We start from the raw sequence: 21,382 nt of genomic DNA, 5'->3' as shown, positions 1-21,382 counted from the left end.
CAGGTGGTCCAGGTGCGCCCCTGCCCCGGGGGCGAGGCATCCGGCTGGAGGGTGGCAGCGACCGCACAGAGGAAGGGGCGGCAGGTGCGCGGCGCTGGAAGAACCGGCGGCTGGGAGAGCATCTCTGCCTCGCCCATCATGCCCCCTCCTCACCTCCGCCCTGGCATTGGGACCGGAGGAGGAGGGAGGAATAGAGCCAGGGAGTCCGAAGTACACCTTTGACAACTGTCGAGCTAGCCGGGTAACTTAATTCCAACCTTTTTAACCTCCTGAAAATCTGCCTTTTATTTTATTGTTTAATGTTTTCTGTGTCCACGGTGTAGAAAAACTACGGCGCTAGTATAGTGCTAGTGTGTGTTAAATTAGAGTTCCCAAGGCACAATATAGAATTTTTTTGTTTGCATAAACTTTGCTAACTGGAGTATTAAAGCACCTTCAAAAATGTACTTAAGCTGGCCAGGGCTCACGCCTGTAATCCCAGCACTTTGGGAGACCGAGGCGGGCGGATCACCTGAGGTCAGGAGTTCGACACCAGCCTGGCCAACGTGGTGAAATCCCTTCTCTACAAAAAATACAAAACTAGCCGGGCGTGGTGGCGCATGCCTGAAATCCCAGCTTCTCGGGAGGCTGAGGCAGGAGAATCGCTTGAACCCGGGAGGCAGAGGTTGCAGTGAGCCGAGATTGTGCCATTGCACTCCAGCTTGGGCAACAAGAGCGAAACTCCGTCTCAAAAAAAAAAAAAAAAAAAGTACTTAAGCTATTGCCAAAAAAATTTTGGAAGTCTATTTTTTAAATCGATATTTCCATTCTTTGCAAAAAATGGAAAAATTAAAGAATTTTAGCATTGTGTTCTTGAAGATTAGAGAGCATTCGTTAATATAAAACTACTGCAAACACAGGTAGAATCCCATTTTAACATACACATAAAAATTCAGTTTTATAGGAGGCCATTCCCACATCCTGGCTGGCCTCCCAGAGTGTGCCTACTTCGCTGATGGGGATACAAGGCATTCTTTGAGATGGGAAATTCTTCAAACCACATCTTTATGTTGCAGCAATGGATAGGATGATGATGATATTGAAAGAAAAAGACTTTAATAAAGTACAGAACCTCTTTTTTTTTTTTTTTGCGAAATCATGTTATAGAAATGAGTAATGCCACAATGGAATATGTATAATTAAAGTTAAATCTTTTCAATATTAGTGACAGGTTTTGTCTGGAGTAGTTGAGTTGATATTTCAAAAGAGTAAGTCTGCTTAATTCCTGAAATTCTTCAACTGCAGAAATCACTGCTGGAAGTTTCTCTTAGTCTCCCTAATTGTCACGGTTTTTGCAGCTGTGGATCCTGTTCTACTAAAGAGAAAGGTGGTTATGTTAAAGAAGATTGAGCCAATTTCTTGGCTGGTGGGGAAGGTAATGTTCAGGCAACGAAATCTGCAAAATTCTCTTCTAATTCCTCTCTGGAATCTTGATGTTTTGCAAACATTGTTGGTTCTGAACAGCTAGAGAAAAAGAACTTTTTTCCATAAAGATGTATAATCACTGATTCATGAGTTACAAAATTAGTAGTCTTACCTGAACTATTGAGCCTTCAAGTGGAATTGTTTCCAGAGTTGGAAGAAACAACATTAAATCCTCTTCCCAAGCTTGTCTGTGTCCGGCTGAACATGATGCTGAAAAGGAAATGTGTCAGGGCAGATAACTTTTTCTTCTGACTTGTAACTGATTTCTACAGTTAAACAGTGGAATCTATCCTTGTTTGTTTTCTGGGCACATTTAGATAGTGTATTCTTCCCACATTAAGAATGGCATTTTTGGCCCACTTTACTTTGCCTTAAACGCCCTGTGGTGCTGGGGGAAGTGGTGGGAGGAAGGAAAATGAAGGAAAGATAAAATTTTAAGCTTTTAAGCATCCAATTCCATATATTTATATGACAACACTGTAGTCAATATGGTAGCTCAAAAAGAACTGAAGCATCGCCTGTATGTGAGACAAGTCAGACGATGGATTCTTTTTTTCTACCTTACCAGTTTTTGTCACTCATGCCATCCCTAATACCTCCTCTGGACTCCAGCACACACACAGTCTTCTCCCACTCCCACGCTCTGAGGATTTGTTAGAGGAAAGCAAAGAGATGCACATTCCATCCTGGAAGGTAACAATTATGGTGTCTGATTATCCTCTGAAGGCCCTCTGGAAGAGATCAAACAGTTTCAAGGCTTTAGTGTGTTCTTGGAGGCATCCCAGACAGGTGTAAGAATGTGGTAACACAAATAGTTCCCATTCAGACCACTTTGGATATCTTTTGTTAAACGTCCATGCAATAGTTTTGGTTTCTCCTGGTGTGATTTTATTATAAATACCTGTACATTGAAGTTACTCATTTATTCAGTACAGCTTGTTGAGCATCAAGAATGTGCCAGGTTTAGGGCTGGATGCTTGGAACACAAAGACAAGTAAGTCATGGATGGTTCCCTGCCCCCAGGGCTTTGCTATAAAACAGTGAAAATAAGGAGAACAAAAGGAAGTCTAAAAGACAAAGGAAAATGTTTTGTCTCTGTTTATAGTTTTTATTATCTTTTCATGCACTCTAAAAGATGAATATAAAAACTAATTACTGAGGAATGAGACTACATTATTTTTGTAATACTCCTAATGCAAATCACAGTAAAATAAAAAATAATTTTCTTATAAATGGAAAATCACGTTTCATGTTACATTTCAATAAGAGCCTAAAGGACATGGATGTAATTTCCAAGAAGGCAGAATTTTTTATTAGCTATGGCATTTTATTAACTGCTGTATCTTCAGTGGCTAGAACACTGGCTGACGCATACTGGTCACTTAATAAATATTTGTTGAATAAATGAAATGGAAAACATGAATAATAGTTTTTGTATTTTGTAGATGTTATTAGCATGAATTGTATTTCCTAATAGAAGTGTCTAAAATATGTGATACCTACTTCTGATTAAATATATAACATTTTCAATAAAATATTAAGAGTTAGAATATGTTTTGAAGCAGTGTATAAATTGTGAAGTAATTTTAGAATGTTGTAAAGTAATTCATATTAGATTTTCAGGTACAGAATTTCTTTTTAAATAAATGACAAAGTGTTAATAAATACACCAGATTCTGAATTTTTAACACCATTTGGAAAGTGGCCTGAGAAATATATCAAATTCTGTTTTTTATCTATTATTCATGTGTTTATTCTTAGCTCTCTCTCTTGCAAATATCATCCCAGGCTTATTCCTTATCTATAAAAGTAAGGGCAAGACAGAGCTACTTCTGATGGCTTAAATAAATATCACTTGTACAGTTTTAAATTTTGAAAACACTTTTTTAAAAATTTGAAAGCCTTCTTTCAGGTCGTTGACGTGGTTTTTGTTTTTTACCTGTTAGGAGTAGATTTGGGAGAAGCTTATTTTACAGGCCTGTTCATAATTTTAATCCATACTGTGGAGTGTGTCACAGGACACAGCCAGATCACCAGATGTATTTCCCTTCTCAGAAAACCAGATTTCCCCTCTCAAGTTGTTGTTGTTGTTTAACTTTTATTTTAGGTTGAGGGGCACATGTGGTTTGTTACATAGGTAAACGCGTCACTGGGGTTCATTGTACTGATTATTTCATCACCCCGGTATTAAGCCCACTACCCAATAGTTGTCTTTTCTCCCCCTCTCCCTCCTGCCACTCCTCACACTCAAGTAGACCCCGGTGTCTGTTGTTTCCTTCTTCATGTCCATGAGTTCTTATCATTTAGCTCCCACTTGTAAGTGAGAGCCTGAGGTATTTGATTTTCTGTTCCTGGGTTAGTTTGCTAAGGGTAACAGCCTCCAGCTCCATCCATGTTCCCACAAAAGACATGAACTCGTTCTTTTTTTATGGCTGCTCTCAAGTTTAAAAATTAAAGAAAAGGAATAATTTCTTTCTGCTTCTGAATGGAAGTTGAAATTCATGGAAAATAGAATATAACGTATGCCACTGAAAATATACAGTCAGTATATATGACACACCTTTGAACACAAGACCAGTCAATGGTAAATGAACACTGCTCCTTCACTTTGTCCTCTGATGACTCTGTCAAAGCACAGAAGCATGCTGAGATGATTCGATATGGAAGATGAACGTTGACATTAAATAGCAGTAAACCACATACTGAAACAAGCTATTCCCTTTTCAATTCTTTCAGTCCTTTGAAGGAAGAAATTTAAATTGGTGCCAGTATGTCTGTAATCCCTCTAATACTTGGTGAATTCTGTTTTTTTTTTTTTTTACAACGAGGAAACAGGCTTCAGCTCAGAGCCTTTGGCAGGCCTCAGTATATAGCTAGAATTTAATAGCACTGTTTTCCTTGTATTTGTTTTTATGGTTTTCTTCTATTGAGGCAAATTAGATTCATTATGCATTTAGAACAATGATCTCAAAATACCTTTTAAATAGATTTCCTTGAGCAAAAACCCTTAATTTTAAAATGAGAACTATTAAGTAAACTCTTTGTTTGTTTGTTTTTGTTTTTGAGACAGGGTCTCACTCTGTCACCCAGGCTAGAGTACAGTGGCACAATCACGGCTTTCACTGCAGCCTCAACCTCCCAGGCTCCAGTGATCTTCCCACCTCAGTCTACTAAATAGCTGAGACTTATAGGCGCACCACCATGCCCGGCTAATTTTTGTGTTTTTTATAGAAACGGAGTTTCACCATGTTGGCCAGACTGGTCTCAAACTCCTGGGTTCAAGCTCACCTCCCAAGGGTAAATGCTATTTTAGTGGTGCAAGAAAATAATAACTAACATGTATTGAGTGCCTAATAAGTGCTGTAGCACTTTATCGGTACTAATTCATCTCATCCTCGTAACAGCGCTATAAAGTATGCAGTATTATTCACTTCATTCTCTGGTAGAACTGAGGAAACTGAAATGTGGGGTACTAAAATAACCTGTTTAGGTAACATGGGAGAGCCAGGCTTTGAGGCCAAGAGTTCTGTCCCACAGCGTATGTCTGGACCATTACACAAATAGCTCTAAGCAGCCAAGTCAGTGCTGGAGGTTTCAGAAACACTGACACAAGTGTTTCTCCCATCTTTAAAGGTCCAGTTTAACTTCCTTGAAGATCACCGTGAGCTCCACCTTCCTCTGTAGCTTCTGCTTTCCCTAACTCCCATTCCACTTCTCTTTTGTACCACATGGAAGGCTCATAGTTATTTATGCATTTTTACTTAATTTATATTTATCCTAAGTATACAGTAAGGCCCCCTTGGAAAGAGCAACTATGCCTTATACTTCTATTGAATTCAGTAAATATATGTTTAAAAGGGGTTTTAAGAAATTGTTATGAAAACTGCTTCAATGATTAGTGCATTATTTTAGCATTTGCAAAAATAGGGGATTCTTTTGACAAATTAAAAAAAAAAAACATTTCCACTTTGTGAAACTAAAAAAAAGTTTTCAGCGAAAAAAAAATGTAGGAAGTTGGTAGTGATTTTGACTTTTGAATGAAAATCTCACTGAAAGAACATTAATTTATTACTTTTGGAAAGATTTCTTGCTTTAAAATGCTTCAGTAATTCCAAACAAAAGAATAGATTTAAAATGTTCTTAGAGGAGAGGAAGAATAACATTATGGCTTATGACCTACAAGATCTAAGATACAATATAATTCTTGCCTATTATTGCCTCAGAACAATTCTATACTTAACAAATTTTCCACTCTGTGTGGTGGTAGCCCTACAATTAACTGAGTCATGTACAATATTCATATTACCAGAATATAATTAAAATTTCCCTTATTTTGCAATATGAAATTCAAAGCTTTGGAAGTGTATTGTAGACTAAATAAACTTGTAAATGCATGGACATTTGAATATTTTAAAATATATACAGGTTATAAATAAGTTTCTTAAAGACAAGTTAATAGGAATATATAATAACTCATAATTTCAAGAGCCACAACTTTAAAAATATCTGCTTTTCTGAAAAATAAGCAAACCTTCATCCATTGTATTTTATTACAAGATACTATAGAATTTTAAGGTATAAAGGATTATAAAATTTACCTAGTTCATCTTCTTTTGTGTATTCAAAATATATTCAAATACCTTGCAGAAATTCAACATGCAACTAGTTTAGTTTCCAGTTGTTTATTTCTTTATAAGTTGGTTATTTTGAACTTATAATGCAATCTCTGTTGTAAGAAAAAATAAACAACAACAACAAAAAACCCAAGATGGTTAGATTCCCAGGATGGGCTACCAGTGCTTATAAAATACAAGTGAAAATACCATATTATAAACTTTGGGGGATTAGGTGGGATCCTAGAAATTATCTAATCCAATTGATTTCTACAGATAAGGAAATTTATACTACACATTGCTTATAGAAAGAGTAGAAAAATATATTAGGCAGTAAGTACAACCAAGCATTTAATTGACTGAATAGTAATTATGGTTAAAATTTGTGTTTAAGACAGAAGAAATGTAAACGGAAACTTTTGAAAAGACTTTCTTAAGAGAAATTTGGGAAATTTTTTAAGGATTAGAGCCTTGTTTTTCTTTCTCTTCTATCCCCTATCTTTGGCAACAGTGGTTAAAACTCTGCAACTCTATCTTCTCTTCCCACTCCTTCCCTTTTCTCCCAGCATCCACTGTGCAGGACTTGTATAGTTAACTAATCTGTAACACCGTTTTAGGCCTCAGCCACACTGGCTACTGTCTGCTCATTCCTGGCCATTAATAATTGTCTGTTAACAACACAAGCCAGGGTGGAGAGTAGGTTAAAGTGCTCTGCTCCCCATCTCTGGAATGTATTCAAACCGTCTTCCACTGCACACTGCATTCTTGGCCACCTTGTTCCTCACAGTCCCAGCTTTGGCTTTGCCTTTCTCCACCCAGTTTGCTGAGATCAATGGCAAGTCTGTGCCCACTCTCCCAGCTCAGTCTCTGGGCTTCTCTCTTCTTCTAGGTCAAAGGACTGCAGCCAAAGGACTCAGCAGCTGGAGTACCCCTGTGAAGCACTCCACATGAGGGTGGATGGAGGATTTTGTTTGTTTCCTTGACAAAGGTGTGTGACTTGTCAGCCAAGATGTTGGCTTTTTCATGAAAGGAGCAAGGAAATAGGAAGAGGGCATGTTAAGGAAGGGAGCCCTTCTTAAAGCAACTGGGCAAGAATTGGAAGGAAGTGGGGAAAGAGAATGGAGATTACAGAAGATGTGTCTGTACTTATGAAAAGTGACTAAAGTAGACATAACTATTTTGGGAGAAGTGAAAAGCCAAAGAAAAAGTACCAAGTGCAGGGCTCCCCTGAAAAAGAAATGGAAAGAAAAGGCAGAGGGGGCAAAGAAGAGATCGTCCTCACATAAACTCCTCTACACCAGCCTCTTGACGTGGGACAGATGGGAGTGTTGGGATGGAGTAGTTGGGACAGATCTGCAGGGAGAAGGGACAGAGAAACAGCAGCCAGTCTTCTCTCTTCGCTTGGATTGCAAGAGGTAAGTGTCAGGAAAAGGAAAGAAAAGGAGAATGGGTTCAAAAACTACGCCAGCACATCAAATACTTTACCATGCTGATTCAGATATCATCCTGAGTTGCCATATCACCCATCTAGCTACCAAAAAAAAAAAAAAAAAAAAAAATTGAATGTGTTAATATTGATGAGTTGGCGAACTGTCACAACAAATTACTCAACACTGCCTTCTAGGAGCGGATACTTTGAAAGGACAATGCATGTATCCTACAATGAGAGACTTTTAAACTACTGAAATACAGATAAATCAAACGTTCTGTTTGCATATAATTGCAAAGTTACATCTTTACAGTTTGAATTATATTGTTGTGTACCTGGACGTATACATCATGACTCAGCTTACCCAGGACTGGCAATAATACGTGGTAGTCAAGAACTTTAAAGTTTTCTATCTATTGTATTTTTTCATTCCTTACTATAATAATTTCTCATAGTGGCAGAGTAAGGGTTTTTTCCAACTATAAATTATATTCCTTAAATAAACTGTTCCAAATAATCACAGTGTTGCAGAGGTTAGGGGCTCATCATTGCTGGTAAAAAAAATAAACAACCTTTAGAACAGCAGTTTGGCAAGTCGAACCAAGAGTTTCAACATGTCTATATGATTTCAGCCAACAAATTCACTTCTAAGATATTATGCTAAGTTTGTACACATTTAAGTTTATACATTTTTATTACAACATTATTTGTGAAATGGAAAAAATAAAAAATAATGTATTGGTTAAATAAGTTGTATTACATCTATATGATGGAATATATTAAATTAATATTTAATAATATTGGGAAATGCTCATAATGTTATGGGTAAAAATAGAACAGAGCAAAACAACCTGTAATCTCTATACCTAAATAAACATGGAAGGAAATGTACTAAATGTTAGCAGTAATTATCTCTGGGTGATGGTATTATAGATAATTTTTATTTTCTTCTTTATGCTTTTTTCAATTTTTAAACATTTCGGCCAGGCGCGGTGGCTCACGCCTATAATCCTAGGACTTTGGGAGGCCGAGGTAGGTGGATCACGAGGTCAGGAGATGGAGACCATCCTGGCTAACACAGTGAAGCCCCATCTCTACTAAAAATACAAAAACTTAGCCAGGCATGGTGGCATGTTTAGTCCTGGCTGCTTGGGAGGCTGAGGCAGGAGAATCACTTGAACCCAGGAGGCGGAGGTTGCAGTGAGTCGAGATCATGCCATTGCACTCCAGCCTGGGTGACAGAGTGAGACTCTGTCTTAAAAAAAACAAAAACAAAAACACAACATTAAACATGCATTACTTTGAAAATCAGGAAGAAAATAAATGTTTTTAAACAAAGGTTCTGCTTCAAAAGCAGTTTACAAATAAAAATGAAAACAAAATTGTATGTATTTATCCACTTGTTTGCAGAGGGCAACAAAAACCAGCAGGTCAACAAAAACTGGGAGCTAAAAAGTATGTGTCAAGCACTTAGTCTGTCATCTGTCCTATATAACTACATGTCTTGAGGGTATACCATCTGACACATGGTGGACCCTCAAGACATAGATACCCCACCACACCAAATACTTTCACCATGCTGATTCAGATACAATCCTGAGTTGCCTTATCACCCAACTAGCTACAAAAAAATTGAATGTGTTAATATTGATTTTATATATATTTATAGATATAGAGTTGGCTTGAACGGCTTTAAATCTGATGTCACAAATAGTCTTTTTTTCCTGATTAATCGTTCAAGCATGTATCTCTTTATATCTTCTTGAGGATCCTCCTGTTCCGGGGACCTATGCAGTCCCAGAGCTTTTGCAGTTCAAAATGTGACGTTCACTGGGCTTTCACACCCAATGACAGAACTGGCATCTGGGCCACCTCTGATGCCCTGTTTGTTTGTTCCAGTCCCTGTTTAGCTGCAGAAAACTGGCCCACCATGTGCCAAACTGGTCCAGTGCTGCTTGAGACCCATCTGCTGCTATGGTTCCTTAGGGGAGGATAGCAGAGCCCCCTTTCTCTGAGACTGCAGTTCTTTCTTCATTTTGCAGATGCAAGCATCTCCCAAGTGTGGGCTCCAGACCTGCCTTGATCATCTCCACTCAAAGCTGCCTTCACCCTTTCCCCAGGTATCAAACCACCAGTGATGGCTCTCTTTCAGACCCATACAGTAGAAGGGGCCTAAATTTATTAACTACTTTTTGGTTTTAAATTTTGCTTTACAGTATCTTTTCCAGCATCAGTAGATTTCAAGTGATGCTCATTCCTGTCCTTCCACCCTCTCAGTTTGCCCAATAGTCAAGGTTCGTTTTCGTCGGGACTATTGACATTGCTGTGAAGTTTCCTGTGGCAGGCTGCCCAGATGCTTCTGTCCAGATCCTCTGAGCACCAAGCAGTTACACAAGGCCCCTCTGTGTGGCTGGCTCATTGTCTCCTTCCACTCCCACTCACATACTATGGATGGATAGGAGTTTTGATGCTAAGGTCAAAAATAGGCAGGTTACTTACTTAAAAGGTGGCATTTTGCAAGCAGAATGGATACTCAGAGAAGAAGATGGACAATGTGAGGACAATCAGAGGCAGGAAAAGATGTAAGGAATTTGGAACAGTCCACGCTCCCCATGCAGCAAAGTGGTCTGACAACTGGGAGCCCTCTCAGAAGGGAAGGCTCATTGCTGCCGGGAGCACTCTGATTGTCCCTTGCTCTGTAGGCTCTGGCAGCCCTTCAGACAACATCACTAGCTCCCCCGCTCCTGCTCCTGCAGTGTTTCATCCCACTTTCTTCACTTGCTTTCACCTTCCTCTCCGGCACCCAGTGTGTTACTGATGTCTGCATTTGTTTCCTGACAAGGAGGAACGTGATCTGATCCAAATATACCCAGAGTTATTAAGGTTGCAGTGTGCTACTTTTCCAAAGATGTTTATACCTGGAGACTATTTGCTTGTTCAACAAATAAGCACTGACTGAGGGATATACACTAAGCCTATATGCACAAGAAAATTAAAAAATATCTGCCCTAATTCCTGGTCTAGAAAGGGGAATACACATTAAACAAGCACTTGCACACATTATAAGATGTTCTTAGTCACACAAAGAAAGAGTGATGGTTCTGGTTTGGGTAGGGCAGAGGGGTGGAAGTCAGTAGGCCTTGTAAGCAAGCAACAATTGGACAGGTCTGGAAGGATGAAATTAAGACTCAGGAAGTGCAGGCACTCCCCAACAAGTACAGAAGCACAGAGGCAGTGAGGCAGCATGAGCAGTAACTTACGGAAATCATTGTAAAATGAAGCATAACTGATTCCAAATGACTTGAGAATTACATATGAAGACGGCAGAGGCAGAAGATGAAATTGTAGAGACCAAATCGTGCAGGAGCCACCTCTGACATGCTAAGCAGTCTGGACTTTATCTTGTAGCTGTAGTTCTCACTACCAGTGAGTGCAAGAATCAAGCTGTGAGTGTCAGACATGAGAATAATAGATATGACTAAGGGAAGAGAGAAATCATTGAAAGGGGAACAAGGGGGCTTCTGAAGTGCTGGCAAGCAAGGCTCTCTCTCTTGTTCTGGACCATGGTTATGTGGATGTTCACTTTGTAATCACTGAACTGCACATTTATGCTTTCTGTACTTACTGTACACTGTACTTCTCAATTGTGAAAAACTTTAAGAAAATCAAACTGGGTTATTTATTGAAAACAGATTCCAGGATCTCCCTGTCAGACATACTGATTGAGTAGGCCTGGGCTGGCACTTGGGAAATCTGTACTTTTTAAATGATTACCTTAGTGAAGGACCTGAAGCCAGAAGGGACCCCTAGACCACACTTGGAGAATACAGGTAGCCCTTTTGGGGAGCCATCCAAAATATTTAAGCAAGATGCTAAGAACAGAGATTTGTCTGTCTGAATGTTGTGGATAAAGGGAGGGGAAGAAGTTGAGGGTGGCCTCCACCTTATGCCCTATTAGCACTTGCAGGTTCTGTGGCCCATTCCTTTTGTGTTTTTAAGAGATGTGACAAATAAGGTGCTAATGACTTATAAAATTTTTTTTTGAGATGTGTTTTCTTTTGGAGTTTTCTTAAATATGAAAATTTTGGACTTCAGTACTTTAGTAGCTGAATTTGAGGCATGGAACAAGCCCCTGGGGTAGATATTCTGGGGGTAGGGAGCAACTTTGTAGAATTTCTTAAATGAGGGCATTCTCAGCCTGTGAGTCATAGTTGTTCCACTACTGACCTACCGTCATTACGACATACGCTTAGTGATGATTGATTTGCATGGATGCAGTTAAATTCATTTTCTTATGCCCCTGTATAATCAGAGGGATATTTTTGAGACTTAAAGCCTCCAATATGGTATTCTTCCAAACTTTAATCTTTCTGAAAAAATATAACAAGTTTTGTTGCAAAGTTTTTCCTTTGGTGCTGACAGTGATGGAAATAGAAAGAGGAAACCTTACTTGGCCTTAAGCAGAGAATGAGAAAATCCAAAAATCTGACACAAAATTTGCACAGATTTTTTTTCCTCATAATTAAAGTACTGAGGAAATGCCATAAGATGATTCTTTGTGAGCAGAGCTCATCCATTCATCAGATCAGTAAAAATTTTAAAGTCTGACAGCACAAAGTGTTGGCTAGGATTAAGAACATAGGAACTGCCTTTAATTCCAGTGTTTGGGGAGGCCAAGGCAGAAGGATCACCTGAGTCCAGGAGTTCGCAACTAGCCTGAGCAATATAGTGAGATCCCGTCTCTACAAAAAATAAAAACTTAACCAGGCATGATGGCAGACGCCTGTGGTTTCACCTACTAGGGAGGCTGAAGTGGGAGGATTGCTTAAGTCTGCAGTCCAAGGCTGCCATGAGCCATAATGCCTTTGCACTCCAGCCTGGGCAACAGAGTGAGAGCCTGTCTCAAAAAACAAACAACATAGGAACTTACTTCTGGTAAGAGTATAAATTAGCACAAACACTTTGGAGAGCAATTTGGCAGTATTTAGTCAAGTTAAAGCTGTGCATACTCTGTGAGCCAGAAATTGCGCTCCTAGGTATATTCTCTGAGAAGCTCTCTTACCTGTGCCCAAGGAGATACATACAAGAATATTCACAGCAGCATAGAAAAAAATTGGAAATGATGTACATTAGATCAACAGAAGAATTTATGGGTAAATTGTGAAATATTCAATGAATATAGCTATGAAAATGAATGAAATAGATATGCATATCTCCCATGGAAGAATCTCACAAACAAGATGTTGATCAAGTTGACCAAAAATCAAGTTGCAAGACCAGACCCAGTGGCTCATGCCTGTAAATTGGGAGCACTTTGGGAGGCCAAGGCAGGAAGACTTCTTGAGGCCAAGAGTTTGAGACCAGCCTGGGCAACATAGCAAGGCCCTGCTCTACAAAAAATAAAATTAGCCAGGCTTGGTGGCACATGCCCATGGTCCTAGCTACTCAGGAGGCTGAGGTGGGAGGATTCCTTGAGCCCAAGAGTTGTAGGCTGCAGTGAGCTATGAGTGCAGTGAGCTATGAGTGCATTCTGGGTGACAGAGCAAGACCCTGTCTCTTAAAAAAAAATTTCTGTTGAATGTGTAGAATATATTTCTATCCAGATTAAAAACTTGCAAATGCTATTGTGTGGGAAACAACAACCATTGTTGCTGCAATGGTAGCCTATAAGTACACTAACAGGCAAGCTATTCAAGGGATCGTAGAACAAGAAAGGCTCATGAACCAAAACAAAATCCTCGAATCACTTGGCTTATTAAATCAATTTAAAACACACCATAAGAAGCTAGGTGAAAGACATGGAGTGGGTTAACACATTTAAGATGTGTCACAGGAAGCAGGGTGGAAAGATGACAACACCTGAATCCTCAGTCCTGTCTCTCCTTGCCACATCAGCCTTCCTAACCAAGGGTTTGCTTGCAAAGATCAGAGTTGAGATTTAACCAAAGCAGCCCCACAGACAGGGGTGTTTGGGGTCAAAACACACACTTGCTCTAAAGTCTTGGGAGCAAAGTAGGTCTGGTTGACGGCGGTAGCTTGTCAGTATGAATCAGCAGCTATGAATTTTATTTATATTTCTTTTGCAGAGGATGTGAGGAGCCAATGGTTGGCCAAATTAAAACCTTTTGAATAGAGAATGCCTGATATGCCTTAAGTATCTTCAGTACGTCATGAAAATTGGATGATTCAGGGCCTCATGTATCATGACTATTATGTGTTTCTTGCTCTTTCCATCTCTTTCTAATTATGTTCATTACACAAATGCGCTACTACATTTTGTAGGAATTTTGCCTGTTTCATAAGCTACTTGCTTCAATTCTTAGTTTCATTTTTTTCTCCCTATGTGTTTGTCTTATTTTGTATAGCAGAATTGAATATTCTTAAATAATCCAACAAACACACATTATAAATACATGTGTAGTATGGTTAAAATAAAAATAAATGCTTAGAAAGATTAATCCCCAAGTTCAGGATTTGCCTAACTATGGTAGAGGCATAAAGGGGTGTAGAAGGATGGAATTTACAGGACTTCAGTTATATTGGTAATGTTTTGTTTCTTAATATGGATGCTGGGTATGTGGGTGTTTATTATATTATTATTTGTAATTTTGTACATCTGAACTTTAAAAAAATAAATTTAAGAAAAGTTTGAAACAGTAAATACCTGGAGTCTTCCATATAACAGACATTTGATACTTTTCTTTTTTTTAAGACACAGAATCTTGCTTTGTTGCCCAGGCTGGAGTGAAGTGGCACAATCATAGCTCAATGTAACCTCAAACTTCTGGGCTCAAGCGATCTTCCTGCCTCAGCCTCCCAAACAGCTACAACTATAGGCATGTGACCACTATGCCTGGCTAATTTTTTAATTTGTTGTGGAGACAGGGTCTTGCTTTGTTATTTAGGCTGGTCTTGAATTCCTGGCCTCAGGTGATCTTCCTGTATCAGTCTCCTGAGTCACTGAGATTGCAGGTGTGAGCCACAGTACCTGGCCCTATCATTTTTTATTTTAATAAAGTTAAATAATTTGACTAGGCCAACTTAATTGATATGTTATCTCTCTATTGCTAGGTACACACATGTATTTTTTAACAAACATTTGCTGAGTGCATAACTATTTGCACTGTACCAGTTGACATGGGAGATGAAAAGTTGAATACAGATTGGGTGCGGTGGCTCATGCCTATAATCCCAGCACTTTGGGTGGCCGAGGCAGGTGGATCACCAGAGGTCAGGAGTTCGAGACCAGCCTGGCCAACGTGAAACCCCATCTCCACTGGGCATGGTGGTGGGCACCTGTAATCCCAGCTACTCAGGAGGCTGAGGCGAGAGAATCACTTGAACCTGAAATGAGGAGGCTGCAGTGAGCCAAGATCGCGCCATTGCACTCCAGCCTGGGCAACAAGAGCGAAACCCTGTCTCAGAAAAAAAAAAAAAAAAAAAAAAAAAAAGGAAAAGTTGAGTGCAACAAAATTCTTACTCTCAAGTAGGAATTACTCTCAAACTTTCACTTTACTCATGGAGTTGACACTATTGCAAAAATTAGTATAATTCAAAGGCATGATATATGTGTCTCAAGTAAAGTACAAATTGTGGGTGGTCCGAGTAGGTGGAGCTTCATTCAGAGGGTGTGAGCAGAATGCATTTAAGAGGAAGGTGACATTCAATCTGGACGTTAAAAGAAGTAGATTTCAACAGGCAAAAATAGAAAGGAAGGCATTGCAGGACAAGGAAGTACAATGCACAAAGAAGTAAAGAATGGAGTGTTCAGAGCAGCAACTTGTCTGAATTGTTGGATGGGTATGGGAGAGTACTGCAAGGGTGGGTGGGAAGGCAAGTTAGGACAAGAGTCCTCTACAGCATTAACGGGTTATCTGTGGATGGATTATGAGGGATTTTTATTTTCTTCTTTGTAATATTCTGTACATTCTATATATTCTGCAGTGACCACATATTACTGCTTTGTCATGGATTTTTTTAAATTGGCATAAGAGGATTTCATTTGTAGCCTTCCAAGTCATTCCAGTTGCCCCCTTAGCTATGGAAATGTTGGGAGTAGAGTTTACCCATCCTTCTGGTATTATGCTATTCTCTGAAACTCAGGGTAAACAAAATTGGTCCCCGATGAAGTGGTTGGATAATATGAGGATGGAGCCTTGACCATCTGGAAAGGCAAGGACACATTTTCTACCCTGCTCTTTCAAGGTTGATCAGGGTAACCAGGCCAAGGCCCATTCTCACAGAACAGTAATGAGGACCTGAAATAAAATTATCATTAGGAATCAGCAAACCTAAGTTGACATCCTGGGATAAATTTAAGGGCCTGGGCATTCTTGGAGGAAGCACAGCATGTGGCTAAGTTAGAAGCTTCTTGGGACCCAGCTACTCTCGTTCTATGCTGAGAATATGGGAAATGGTGACTATCATTGACTGACAGGGACTCCAAGAGAGCTATAATTGCAGGACCCCAGGTTGGAGCCCCACCATGGCTAGGCAGGTTCAGATGCAGCAAGGGCATTTGCCACAGCATGGACCATGCAGGACCATACTTAGAGCCTGTGAGGCTGCAAGGAAGGAGAGCAGTAGTGAAATGGTCAAGCTTCCCACTTCCCTCTAGACCTAGCAATGGAAACACAACTCACCCTTGTCACTCTTTGGACCCAGTAAGACCATAGTGTCTTTTTCTTTTCTTTTCTTTTTTTTTTTTGAGACAGGGTCTTACTCCAGTTGCCCAGGAGAGAGTGCAGTGGTTTTAGCTCACTGCAGCCTCTACCTCCTGAGCTCAGGTGATTCTCCCACCTCAGCCTCCCAAGTAGCTGGAACTATAGATGTGTGCCACCATGCCCAGCTAATTTTTGTATTTTTAGTAGAGATGGGGTTTTGCCATGTTGCCCAGGCTGGTCTCGAACTCCTGGACTCAAGCAAGCTGCCTGCCTTGGCTTCCCAAAGTGCTGGGATTACAGGCGTGAGCGACCACACCCAGCCCATAGTGTCTTTGGACAATTTGGGGAGAGTCTATATTAGACTTTCTCCTGATAGGGTAAGTGAGAATTTGAGAAATTAATTACAAAAATAAAAGTCATGACTATAACAATAAAGTGGTTTTGTGGATTAGGTCATACAGTATTGATCTATATTATCCAAATATTCTGCAATCAACATGTGTTAATATATAATCTGATAAAAGTTGCTTTTATAAGTCTTATTCTAAATTACCAAATTAGCTTTAAAATATAATGTATGCTCTTTGGTACATATTCAAAATAAAAGTAGTAAAATATTAATATAAAGATTTTTTTACATTAATCTTATAAAACCACTTGATCTTGTAACTGGTCTCTGACAGTGTCTAAAGTTTGTTTCCTTGACCAAAAGGGCTTTGCTGTACTGTCAACACTGAGAGCCTAGTTAGAAATGCAACACGATCGTAGCAAAGTCGATGGTGTCCCGTAAGGCCCATTCCACACAACCAGCAAAGTGAAGCTATGTTGTGTGATTATCCTGCTGTTTTCTAATCTACTTCATTCGGCTGGATATGTAAGCATCTTGGAAACAGTTTCTTCCCCATCTAGAACTCTGCAAGTCTCATACAACATCTTCAAATAATTTAAGTTTGTCATATCTTTAAAATTCTTGAGATTTTTATAGCTGATACTCATGCTTGGCCTGTTGAAATATTAAAAAGATAAAATCTGCAAAGTAGTATCATTTTTTATATATTTTTTTCTGCCATGTGACTCAGTTTTTTTTTTTTTTTTAGATTAGAAACAGGGTCTCATTATCAGGGTGTGGTGGCTCACGCCTGTAATCCCAGCACTTTGGGAGGCCAAGGCAGGCGGATCACGAGGTCAGGAGATTGAGACCATCCTGGCTAACACGGTGAAACCCTGTCTCCACTAAAAATACAAAAAATTAGCCAGGCATAGTGGCAGGCGCCTGTAGTCCCAGCTACTAGGGAGGCTGAGGCAGGAGAATAGCGTGAACCCGGGAGGTGGAGCTTGCAGTGAGCCGAGATTGCGCCACTGCACTCCAGCCTGGGTGACAGAGTGAGACTCCATCTCAAAAAAAAAAAAAAAAGAAAAAAGAAAAACAGGGTCTCACTATGTTGGCCAGGCTGGTCTCAAACTCCTGGCCTCAGGCAATCCTCCTGCCTCAGTCTCCCAAAGCACTAGGACTACAGACATGAGCCACTGTGTCCGGCCAGTATTATCATTTCTTGAACAACACTGAGATTTAAACTCAGTAAAGTTAAATTAGAAAATTCTCTTACTAGTTCAAAAGGTTCATGAAGAAATGAAATTAAAAGATAAAATATATAAACTTCATTTCTCAACATAAGCTCCAACAGGTTCAAGACATTTTTATAAGTGATAATAGCCATTTAGTCCATCCCTAAAGAACTGAGGGTTCTGGGAAATCAACCAGGTCAATATAGTCTTTTTTACATTATTAACTGAAAAAAAAGATTTAAAGACTTTTTAGGAAACAAAAAGTCAGAAGGAGCCAAATCAGGACTGTAAGGTGGATGCCTAATCATTTAGCATCAAAACTCAAAACATTGCCCTTCTCTGGCCAGGAACGGTGTAATCCCAGCACTTTGGGAGGCCGAGGCGGGCGGATCATGAGGTCAGGAGTTTGAGACCAGCCTGGCCAACATAGTGAAACCCCGTCTCTACTAAAAATACAAAAATTAGCTGGGCATGGTGGTGCAGGCCTGTAATCCCAGCTACTCAGTAGGCTGAGGCAGGAGAATGGCTTGAACCCAGGAGGCAGAGGTTGCAGTGAGCTGAGATTGTGCCATTGCACTCCAGCCTGGGCGACAGAGCAAGACTCCGTCATAAAAACAAAAACAAAAATTGCCCTTGTCTGATGAGAGGAATGAATGAGCAGGAGCATTGTTGTGGTGGAGAAGGACTCTCTGGTGAAGCTTTCCTGGGCATTTTTCTGCTAAAGCTTTGGCTTTCTCAAAACACACTCATAATAAGCAAATATTACTGTTCTTTGGCCCTCCAGAAAGTCAATGAGCAAAGTGCCTTGAGCATCCAAAAAAAAAAAACCTTCACCATGACCTTGGTTCTTGATGGTCTGCTTGTGCTTTGACTGACGCACATCCCCCTCTTGGTAGCTATTGCTGTGATTGTGTTTTGTCTTTAGGATTGTACTGGCAAAGCCATGTTTTATTTCCTGTTACAGTTCTTTGAAGAAATGCCCTGAGATTGTTGATCCCACTTGTTTTAAAATTGCCATCAAAAGCTCTGCTTTTGTCTGCTGTTGATCTGGGCACAACGGTTTTGACACCCATCAAGTGGAGAGTTTGCTCAACTTTATAATTTTTCAGTCAGAATTGTGTAAGTGGAACCGACTGAGATGTCTATGGTGTTGGCTATTGTTTCTGCTGTTAATCATTGGTCTTCTTCAATTAGGGCTCAAACAAGACGAGTTTTTCCTCACAAATTGATGTGGATGGTCTGCTCTGCAGGCTTCAGCTTTCACATTGTCTCGCCCCTTCTTAAAATGAATTATTCTATTTATACACTGCTTAATTTTGGGGCACATTGTCCCAATAAACTTTTCATTAAAAGTTAATGATTTCATCATTCTTCCAACCAAGCTTCACTAAAAATTTAATATTTATTCTTGCTTCAATTTTAGCAGAATTTACGTTGCTCTGATAAGGGACTCCTTACAAACTGATGTCTCATCTTAGTGCCTCCAACTAGATCCTTTTCAGACATGTTATAACAAGTTAGTACAAGCTTATTTTGGTGCAAAAATTTTTGATATCTATGCATAGTTTTTCATAATACGTATTTCAGTGAACTTTTTAAAGACCCCTTGTAAAATGTGTTTTACTTGTCTGAGTTCCCCGCTAGATTGAAAGCATGGGAATTGGACTGTGTGATGATGGCCTTCAAAACTTCAGCATTTGACCTGGTGCAGAGCATATACCAGCTGCAAGATAAATTTGATGAATTGTTTTCTGAGGAGGAGTTAGTGAGCAGGGCCAGGGGCAGCTAGGACTGACACTGCACAACTCTGGACCAAAACCATAGCTTTCACTATTTGGATATGTCATCTATCTACTTCTGGGTTCTTAATTGCGTTTGAGATTCTTGAGATTCTGGATAATTAAACTCGATGAAAGGATTATGATTGTGCTTTGTGGTCAGAAGCCTTGTGGAGTCAACATCTTAGGAGAGTATTTTTGTTGCATGGAAGAGAAACTAACTTCAGGCCAGGCGGGGAAGTAGCCCAGTCTCCTGGGGGACTAGAACCACGAGCCAGGAAGCTTCTGGGAAGCTGGGAAGCTGGCTTTTTCTCATGTCTATTTTTCTCACTGTAGATTTATTTTTCTTTCTCCCTCTCTCTCACTGCCTGCAGGATCAGCAGATCTGTTTTCACTACCTCAAGGTACACAGCCCCAAACACTGCCCATCCCCAGCTCCCCATGCACATCTTGCCTGTTGGAGAAACCAGGACAGAGATGAGCATTTCTGTCCCAATTCCAGACTCCCCCGAGAGATTCTGATCGGCCCAGCTTAGGTCAGGGGATAGTCTTCACTCAAGAGTTCCAGAGATAACAGAGACTGGAGTAACAGGCATTGCAGAACTGATTTTATAAATGAAGAACGTGTACCACACATATTGCTAGTTAAAAGCATGTATACTGTTGAGTTCTACCTCCTCAGAAGTCTAGAAGGTTTCCTTCCTTTGAGGGTGAAGAAGCAGTAACAGGCGTCCTCCATCAGACCCCTCTCTGTGGGCACCTAGAACACTTCCCGTTGACGTCTGCTTCAAGAGGAGGTCACTAAAAGTGCCCCACATGACGCAGCAGACACTCCGCTGGTCCCAGTGCCCTCTCCAAGACCTTCCAGATGGTGAAGTGTTAAGAGTCTAAAATGGAGTAAATGATCTGCAGAAATTCGGTGGTGTCAGAGGAGCCAGTCCAAAGTCACTCGGCTCTAAAACGCAGTGATTCTGATTTTAATGATGCCCAGGAACATAACGCGGCACGAGAGACCCAGAGGCGAGCGTGCAGCTGCCAGGAGAGCAGCTGGCAGGGCTGCGGGGGGCTGCTGGCCGGCCGGGCCCCAGTGGGAGGAGGCGCGGGGGAGGTGCGGGAGGAGGAAGAGCGCTGTGTGAGGGCGGAGCCGCGGTGGCCTGCGCGCTGCAGTCTGTTGCGCTCGACTTATTAGCTTGGCACGCGGATAGAAAAATGTACGTTTGAATCTATTTCTGGTTTTCAAATGTGTGAAGAAAACACATAACTTTATTATTTTATTTTTGTAAAGTTAAAGACAGGGACAGATGCCCCTAAAGCGTATGCATTCTATAAGAAATTCCTATTCTTTGGTGGCGCATCTTTGGAAGCAAAAATCAAGGACAAATAGGTCATCTCTAAGTTTTCTGCAGGAATATTGGCAATAAAAAGAATAGAGTCAACACTGGTAACTAATGGAGATGAGGGAAATACAATCTGGGAAGATGTTAAGGTTCTTTTTTTTTTTTTTTAAGAACTTTTAAAGGAAAAACAATGAAGTAAGTGTTGATGTAATATGAATATGTCATTACTTGTTAAGTGCCAAAAATACTGCAGATATAAATAATCTTTTAACATGTAGTCAAGAAACATTTGAACACTTATAGAAATTCCCTCACCAGAGGTGTTTGGAAATCTTAAAATCTTAATATACTTTTGTGAATGGTCAGAGTAAATCAGAAATGAAAGAAATCTGGAAAAATAAAAACACATTATCCATGCAACAAAAGCATTGCTAGAAGGGGTTGTTATAAATAGAACTCCAACTGGAGTGCCATATAGTCAAAGAAAAGTCTTATAAAGCAAAATACTGCAAGATTTATTTGCTCAAAAAGT

The 21,382-nt window shown here is 40.0% G+C and overlaps 1 protein-coding gene and 1 long non-coding RNA gene across 3 annotated transcripts in view; one reads left to right on the top strand and one right to left on the bottom strand.

Moving 5' to 3' along the window:
- Positions 1 to 21,382, bottom strand: part of NAB1 (NGFI-A binding protein 1) — a 179,573-nt gene that overhangs the window by 43,542 nt on the left and 114,649 nt on the right. For both annotated transcript variants that reach the window (XM_077956064.1, XM_077956068.1), the window contains exons 3-4: positions 2,061 to 2,195; positions 1,577 to 1,674 (exon numbers count right to left, since the gene is read on the bottom strand). The gene's annotated coding sequence lies outside the window, so the exon portion shown is untranslated. The remainder of the gene's footprint in view (positions 1 to 1,576; positions 1,675 to 2,060; positions 2,196 to 21,382) is intronic.
- Positions 106 to 7,518, top strand: LOC106992670 (uncharacterized). Its single transcript, XR_013402084.1, has 3 exons — positions 106 to 241; positions 4,696 to 4,761; positions 6,967 to 7,518. It is a non-coding gene; the product is annotated as an uncharacterized LOC106992670 (long non-coding RNA).

Source organism: Macaca mulatta, chromosome 12 (genome assembly GCF_049350105.2).
Source record: "Macaca mulatta isolate MMU2019108-1 chromosome 12, T2T-MMU8v2.0, whole genome shotgun sequence".
Lineage (NCBI taxonomy): Eukaryota > Metazoa > Chordata > Mammalia > Primates > Cercopithecidae > Macaca > Macaca mulatta.
This window is presented reverse-complemented; position numbering and strand designations above follow the sequence as displayed.